The sequence below is a fragment of the Astyanax mexicanus genome, chromosome 20, assembly GCF_023375975.1.
Source record: "Astyanax mexicanus isolate ESR-SI-001 chromosome 20, AstMex3_surface, whole genome shotgun sequence".
NCBI classification, from domain to species: Eukaryota; Metazoa; Chordata; class Actinopteri; order Characiformes; family Acestrorhamphidae; genus Astyanax; species Astyanax mexicanus.
The window spans coordinates 4591249-4600067 of record NC_064427.1 but is presented as its reverse complement, the minus strand read 5'-3'; the positions used below and the strand labels follow the sequence as shown (position 1 = coordinate 4600067).

The following is an 8819-nucleotide window of genomic DNA, read 5'->3' as shown; positions in this document are numbered from 1 at the left end:
CACATGTAAAGAAATCTCTCATAATCTGTTAAAAAAAAAATAAGAAAAAACATCCCATTTCTGCATCTTGTATCAAAAGTCTATATAAGATATAATTAAATACAGCTTCTTTTGTTATAACACAAACAAATTGAATAAATACTTTTTATTCAATTTGTTTGTGTTTTCAATTTTCTATTTTTTTATATTCCATTTCATTTACCCTTAACAATTTGAATTTATATATTTTTTTCATTTTCCCTAAAATTCAGATTGTTCATTCAGAAAATTAAAAAAATATGTATGAGTGCCCAAATCTTCTTCATTATAACTACCGAATGGAAAAAATGAAATATTGAAGTTTTGCACCCAATAATTTATTTTCTAATTTAGCCTCAAAGGTCAGAAAATATTATTCATAAACCTCACACTGACCCTGAACTCACTGTCATTATTATCAGTGGGAAATCTACACTACTGTTTCCAGAAGTTATTAGTATGGGTACGGTGTGAGAACAGTATCTGGAGGAAAGTGAGCGGCTGAGGCTGGGCTGCGGGGCTGGCGGCGGGGACGCGGGGAGCGGGCTAGCATTAGCAGGCTGGCGGTGTGGCCTCGGAAGTCAGCGGGTCGCTGCTGGTTGGTTTGGCGCCGGTGGAGGGAGTCATTCCTGCAGCAGCGCTTCCGGTCGGCATTTTGTTCTGCCAGAGAAGGGGGGAGAGTGTCTGAGTGGATCCTTTTATCACCGCGTCAATAGTCTTTCAGGGTTTTCTCTTTTCCTTACCCCCTCCGCCGCACCAAACACCCCCCGAAAATCGCCTTTTCAACACACAACCACCCACGGTCCGCGCTGGCTGGAGCAGGACCGGCGGAAAGGAGCAGCGATCGCGGGGAATGTTTACCTCCCTCCAGCCTTCATGTTTGCAGTGAGAAGGAAGAAGAGCGAACCCTCCCGACCCGGATTATTGTTGTTATATTACTCGGAGGAGCTGTGAACGGAGAGGGGAGCTAGAGACACTCAAACCCGGAGCGGGTTTCGCTACCGTTTCTTTCTTTTTTTTATTTTTCCAAAAAACCAACATCACGTCCAGAGGTAAATAACCACACCCGTTTGCTTCGTTAGATATATCTCCGCTGATGGAGCAGCATTACGGCCGGACGGTGCAGCCGAGCATCGGCCAAACTTGCGTGTTATTCATCGCTGTTAGCTAGCTTGGTTAGCCGTTAGCTAGCTGTTAGCCGTTAGCCGGCGGCTCTAGCTACCTTTCCGCCGGCACACTCGCTGCCTTGCGCGCCGACGTAGGGCAACGGGCCGCGGGTGTGCGACCCCAGGCAAGCCCGCGGCTTCGCTTCAAGGCCGAAGCAGTCATTGAAACGGAATTGGGCAGCGGATCAGTTCTTTTCAGGGAGCTCGCCTTCTGTGTTTTTCAGCAAATGAAGTTTAACCAGCTACATGCGTAGCCAGCCTGCTTGCTTGCATTCGGTGGGAGAAGAAGAAAGGGCCTTAACAGCTAGCTAGCTATGTTGGCTAGCGTTAGCTAGGTTAGCTGTGTGTCTGGCTAACTAGCTAACTAACAAACTAGCTAGCTAGGTTAACTAAGCTATGTGTTAGCTGGCGTTAGCTCTTACTAAACATAGAATTTAACAGCTAGCGTTAGGTTGACTAGGGTTAGTTAAAGGTCTCTCTCGTTTTCTCCCACTCTCTCTTACTGTGTGTATGTGTGAGTCAGTGAGTCTTGGTCAGGCATCACCATTCAGTTAGCTAGCTACATAAATAATGAGCGAGTTAGCTAAAACTAGTTAGCTAGCTAACGCTAGTTTTTCTACTTCCAGCTCACTTGTTCACTTGTTTGACATTTACTAGATAACTAGTTATAATTCCAGTTATTCCAATCACAAATGCGGAGGATTAGTGTGTGTATGTTAGCTTATGGTGAACAAGAAGGAAAAGTGTTGGACGTTAACTAACTCTGTTAGCTAACTAATTATAAGCAACACGCAGCTTTTCAAAAAAATATTTCTTGTCTGTCTGCTAGCTAAACAACAGTGTATTCAGTGTAGTCTATCTGTCTAACGAGCTATATCACTGAATCTGAATCACTGGCGCAGGAGATTGCTTATTTAAGTCAAGAGGCTTTTTATTTTTATTATTATTATTATTATTATTACGGACAGCTAATCTAGCTAGCTAGAGTGTATACAAGGTCGCAGCTAAAGAGTCGAATAAAAAGGCGAATGAATAATTCAGTAACGTTAAGTAATTTTAATTGAACCAACGACATTTGGCTAAAGATAGGACTATCGCATAGCTTCTAACTACCTAACCAAACAAATACTCTTAGCTATTTCAGGGTTTTCTGTACACCAGGCTTCTTCAGATCTAGTCCGGTGAAGAGCCAGTGTCCAGAACTGGCTAAAATTATGTTATTAATTACCATGTGTAGTAAGTAGGTTTGTGTGTAGGTAGGTTACATCAAGCCATGCTGGACACTGGACCTCCAGCACTGAATTTGAAGAACACTGCTTGCTGTGTACACTGAGATTTGTCAGTCAGACTCTCGCATTGTAATTGGAAAAAGCTTCAGAGTTCTCAACACCATGTTGATTGCTACCTAAACAAAACAACACAGGTTAAAGGTGTTTCACTCTTTCTCAGGCTTGTTTTCGCTTGTTATGGAATGTGTTGTAGCTAGTGTTTAATCTTTTTAGAGTTTAGCTAGTTACACATACATATTTTTAAGGTTCAGTCGACTTTCCCCTCTCACAGAATACAGAATTAAGCAGGACCTAGGCACAGTTTCAGTTAGGCTAACACACATTAGCATACATTGAAATGCAAATAACAAATGGGGTTGCTACTAGCTAAATAACTTGCAACGCTAGTTATCAAGTTAGCTGTGTAATTATTAAGCTAGTGAACCAGCTGAATATTGAATATTCATTTTTTCTGTGTTTTTAGGCGTTTTATTTCTGTTACACTATTAGAAGCAAACTAGCTAGCTAGCTTAGCATATTTTGGCCGTTTATAATCCATATCAGCTACACCGGGTGCAGTGCCGTTTGAATGGTTTAATAGCTGTAAATGTAGCTTTTGTGGTTGGCTAATGTTTATACGACATTTCTAGATATAACTAATTAGACTTTACTAGCTACATCAGTTGGCTGAGAGAGTTAATAGCTAAACTATTGCTTGTTAGCTCGCTAGCTATCCCAGCTAGCTAAATGCCTTGCATAACTAAGCCAGCTTGCTAGCTTAGCTGAGGATCAGGAGTCTGACATTGTTGAGGCTAGCTGGCTAACTTGGATTTAGAAGTGCACAGCTCCATATATACAGCCCATTTCTACAGTTTTACACGCTAGTTGGGTTTACTTGCTGTTGGTAGGTAGGTTAGCTAAATATTTTGTGAAAAAATGCTGTTCATGTTGCCTTTTCACTTCACCAGTATTATTAAAAAGCCTGCTTCTTTCTGTGTGTTAGCCTTAGCTTATTTTCTGTTATATGCTGCATAATTGAAGCCATTAGTCGAGGAATTTTTAGTAAATAGGTAAATGTATCTGCATGGTATATTTGAGCACTTTTGAGAATTTGTTTCACCTGTTTTCAATTTCAAATCCTAGACAAGTTAATTAGCTGGCGGTTGTTTCGTGTTTTGAAGTAGCTAACTAGTTAGCATCAGGCTATTGTGGTCAGTAGCTGGGTGTTTAGCTCACCACTAAATGTTTGATAGCTAACCTATGTAATCTAGTTAACTAGTTAGATATTTTTTTACATATTCCTCCTCCACAGGATGTGTATTGACGTTAGCAATGTTCAGGTTTGTGTTTATGCTTGATTTTAGTCTCCTGCAATCCGCTTTGCCCTTTCCTCTGATCCCCTTGCTGAGAATGAATGGGAGATGCTGCTCATGACTGATAAGTGTGAAGTGCAGAAAATTGTAAACTTTCTCTGTTGCTTGCTTGTTGGTCAGTGTAAGGTATGTAAAAAAAATAAATTGAAAATTGTATGTAAAAATTAATTATTTATTTTTTTAGTGTAGTGCAAGAAAAGTTTTCTTCCATTTTTCCAATTTAGTTTTTTCATCTTTGCCCCCCACAATTGTAATTTCAGGAAAAATGAAAAAATTAATATGTTCTGATTTTTCATGTTTACATTTTGCAAGTTGCATTATGCCAATTATGCCATCAGATTTGTGTTACAAGATACAAACATGACCAAATCTGAAAATTAAGAGGAGATTCAACTTTTAATTTTTCTTGAAATTTTGTTTGCGAAAGGCAGAACTATTTGCATTTTGAATTTAGCTTGATACAGTTAATCTGCTACATGTTGCACTGACTCTTGTCTTCCTGAGAGATCACACAAAGCTACATTTATGACATTTCTGACCTTTTAAGGCCACAGGCTGTTTTAGCCCAAAATGACAAGTGATAATTCACCAGTTTTTACCAGTAACAGCTTAAAATCAAGATCTTTGTTATGTAGTAGAAACTCATATATATATATATATATATATATATATATATATTCTACTAATATCAGATCGATAAGACAATCAGATTTTTAAATTAATTATACTATTATTATTATTTAAACTAAATTATATTAGGATATAAAACTACATCTGGAATTAGTGCTTGCGCTAGTCAGAATTAATTTACAGATATATGGGCCTTGACTTTTTACTAGTGAGAATTATACTTGTTGATATTTAGAACTGCAACTTCTGCTAGTAAAAAATAGTCATTGTATTTATTGATAAAAATAATTGTATACCAAGAGTGAGAGTGAAATTCTGTGTAAATTAACTGTAACCTCTGATTAGTCTGAATAGATTTGATTGTAGTTATTTTATTATCACTAGTAAATATTCAATAGCTTACAAATGAAATGAAATGTACTCACTCTGAACTCAGACTGCATTATAAAGTTTTTACAGCTATATAGATTTATTTGTGTATTTGTGTTGAGGCAAAAACAGTATAATCTCAGACACTTCACTTTTGCTCTTTGATTTACAATGAATGTGGTTGTTTTTAAATTAGTATTAAACTGATCTGTCAGTTGACCTGTGGATATGGTTTCTATAAGGCTGCATTACCTTTAGGTAGTATTCAAATGTTATTTGAACTTTCCGCTCATGCTTTAAAGGCGTATCCTTCTTCACTTTAGACCAACTCCAACAGTTTTACATTAGCAGCATCCCTGAGTCTTGGCTGCCAAACTGATGTGGACCAGCGTGTTCGTAAATGTGTCTGTGAGTGGGGGGGTGGGGGGGATCTGCTGCCTGATGAGCCAGGAGGTGTAGGCTGTGTCCTGCTGCTGCCCGGGGACTGGCCTCCCTCCCTCCTTCTCTCCCTCCCTCTCCCTCTCTCTCTCCCTCTCTCCACCATCTGATAATCCTTTGTGCAGCTCGCCCGCCCCTCTCTGACCAGCCCCGATACAGCAGGATGGGCAACGCTGCTGCTGCTGTTGCGGAGGTTGGGATGGGGGCGGCAGCTGTAATTTGAGATCCTCTGTTTATTTATTTGATCCCCACCCCTTAAAGCGCTAGATTCATGAATGAGTGGGGTTTGACAGTTATTTTGTTTAAGAGATTTGAAGCCCAGCAGGAGTTCTCACCTGAGTTCAGTTGGTCTTTTTTTATATGAGCTGCTATTGATCAGGTAATAGCCCCTCCTCACCCTCAATCCCGTCGGTTGGGAAAATCATAGCTTTCAAATTGTTGTATTTTTTATTTATTTGAGAGAAAAAAAACAAATCAAATAGTAAACATTGCATAGTAAAACTTTTAAATTCCAGCTTGTTTTGAGACCAAGCACTATTTCACGTTTTAATGCATATCATGTGTATTTCAACACATAAGCGTAGTTTTGTTTTTGGACTTAAGATAATGCATTGCCCCATGCTGATTTAACTGTTTACTGTATGCAGCAAATTAATAACATATTGACTCTAAAATAAATGGACATGTTGCACACAGATGCTTTTGCTATCTGATGGTTTCATTGGTCTGTAGCCAATCTTTGATTCAGCGGAGCTTATGCAGGCACATATTTGTGTATTCATTTACATCACAGGTTCCTTCAGTTTATGGATTTGTTCAGCTATGTAAGTTAAGTTTTAGAAGACATTTTGTACTTCTACGTATTTTGTACTACAATGTGCTTATGTCTCTTTTAGTCTTTGATAGGGATGCACTAAATATTCAGCGACCAAAGAATAAGCCATTCACTTATTCTACACTACACTACATATGTTTTGTAGCCTCAGTCAGCTGCTGTAAACTGTGGATGTCAATTTCCCAAAATCACAATTACAAACCTCTGCAAAAGGATTTTTTTTATAAAACCTGCAGCCTGTCACCTAACAGTACCACTGAACAACACAGACTCCAGACACTGTTGAAATTCTTCAGAGGGCCACAACACACCATATAGCCTTTTGACATTCTGACATTAAATTGAAGCCATATCTAGACAACAGCAAGCAGCAGTAGACCACATGAGTGAAACCTACTCAGAGAAAGACAGTGAGTCTTTTGGTAAACAAACAAAGGCTAAGGGCAGGTTACCTCAGCTATCATTACAATCCTAACCCTGTACATTTTAGCTGAAAACAGTTTCCAAAGAGGTAGTAAAATAATAATAAGCTTGAATAGTGATGCGCTGAATGCTTTTTCAATTAAGTTGAGCAAGTAGAGCCTAAAGGTGCTCTTAAACCTAGTGTCCCAGGAGAAAAAAATATGTTTTTATAAAAATGTGTTTATGAAGACGCGATCAAAGTTCGATACCAAAAAGGTACTAACCGGAATGTCGCGGTAGCACCAAGTACCGCAAGGTAAAAGAAAAATTTCGATACTTTGCATGAAACTTGCATAAATGTGGAGAGCATGCGCAGCGAGGTAAAAAACAATCGTGACCATGCACAGGCTTGCTCTGTCTCTCTCTCGCACATGCTGACTCTCTTGCTTGCTTGCGCTTTGTATTTCCCCCTCTCTCTCTATCTCTCTCTCTCTCACTCTCGCTCTCTCTCTCTCTCTCCCTCTCTCTCTCTACCCTGAGAGATTATAATAAAGTAAACAATATCTAGTCTGCCAGACCTAAAACACACAATAATGCAAAATTAGTGATTGTGTGATTGACACCACTAATATAAATACTTTAAGCAGTTTAAGTAACACTGTTATTTTTGCTTTTAATAAAGCACCACAAATAAACATGCTCATAGTTTTTGTTCCAACAAGATCCAAAAGTGTGGTAACCTTGTCATGGTAACCACATGAGAATGATATTACTCATGTCAGCTGTTGAATAAATATGTTTTGTGGGAATTATTATCGCTTTTTGTATTTTTGGGTTAGAATTTAGAAAAAGGTACTGAGAAAAGTATTGTTTGGGTATCGCTAATTAATGCAAAGAATCAAACCGATACCGGAATTTTGTTTAATGGCACCCAGCCCTAATCACACACTTCAAAGCAGCCCTAGTTTTAGTTTAGTGCTTGTGTGTTTGTAGTAGTCACGGTTCTTATGTCTGTTTAAGCATCTTAGGCATGCCTGTTGGCAACCTACCTCAGTCATATATGTATGGATATCTGAAACAGTTCAATGTTGTGTATACATCATACATTTAAGGGCATTATCTTGTTTGAATGGGAAATTTGTGGATACTCTAGTGTGATGTACAGTTTGCACACGAAACCCTGTTTGTTTTTCAACTTTGTAAATGCCCACTCTTGATGTCTCCTACTGTGTGGACTCTGAGTTGTGAAAGCAATTGATTTGTTGAATCCTCAGGATGCTTTAGGCTATAGGAGGTAAATGTGGTCCATTTGAGATGCATGCTTACTTTTATCCATGACTAAATCTTACTTTCTTGCATGTATTGTGTCTAAAGTACTTTTTGGCTCCTTGTTCTTTTGATTAGTGTGAATACCTGAGTATTGGGTACATTTGAAAATATTTGGTGCTACTTGATATTTTTAGCCTGAATCTCACTGTTCACTGTATTTTGATGATACTCAATGTTTTAGTGGTTTTGTGATTTGCGAGCTGTCTCTTCTAGAACTATTGTTGCAGATTGCTTGAATGCAACAGCTGTGGACATGTCAGGTTAAAAAGCTTAAATGCACTTATCTGGGATGTAAATATCATGGCAATTTTAGAGTTTTAGTGTTTTCTTAAGCTTGAACTGTCTTTTTTGCAGGACAGAGTGAGTCTTTATATTGTCAGTAGAGTTGAGTTCATGATTTTATGGGGCTATACCATGTGCTTAATGCGAGCTTTAGCCATTCCACATCCATCTTTGATGTGTGTTTGAGAGGTCATTGTTCTGTTGAAACAAGCAGTTGTGTCCAAGTGTTCTTGGGATTGGTCATTGACTTTTTAAAGCCTATGTCTATGAAGCCACTTTGTCCATGCCGTCAGCTACAAACTTTAGTTGGGCTTGAAGGAGTTTTTTTATTTAGGTTTTAGTTGTTTATGTAAAATTCACTTCACACTAGTGCTCCATTCAGTTCCCAGTTAACAATAATAATGATAAATAGCAGATAAATAGGATATCCCTTTGGATGTTCTTCTAGACTTTGGAAAAGGGGCTACACCGCCCGGAAAAGGGGCTACACCGCCCAAAAACCTGCGTACAATTTTGTGAACAGATGATTTTGGAATCTACAGTTGTTTATAAACAGCAGACTAAAATGCTAAAGCGGTGGCCCAAGGATAACAAGTTTGAATTCCGGGTCATGCTACTTCATCAGCAGCAGCCGGAGCCCGAGAGAGCCCTATTTGTCAGCACTACAGGTGGAAAGATGGTGCTGTCTTACTCATCATTTCCGTATTCT

General features: G+C 38.8%; 1 protein-coding gene across 5 annotated transcripts in view; it reads left to right on the top strand.

The window, feature by feature from the left end:
- Positions 1–573: 573 nt before the first annotated feature.
- The window catches only part of nipblb (NIPBL cohesin loading factor b), a 38834-nt gene continuing 30588 nt past the window's right edge, over positions 574–8819 (top strand). For 3 of the 5 annotated variants that reach the window (XM_007244790.4, XM_007244791.4, XM_007244789.4), the window contains exon 1: positions 574–1070. The gene's annotated coding sequence lies outside the window, so the exon portion shown is untranslated. The remainder of the gene's footprint in view (positions 1071–8819) is intronic. The other 2 variants (XM_007244793.4, XM_007244792.4) reach the window with 1 other exon arrangement.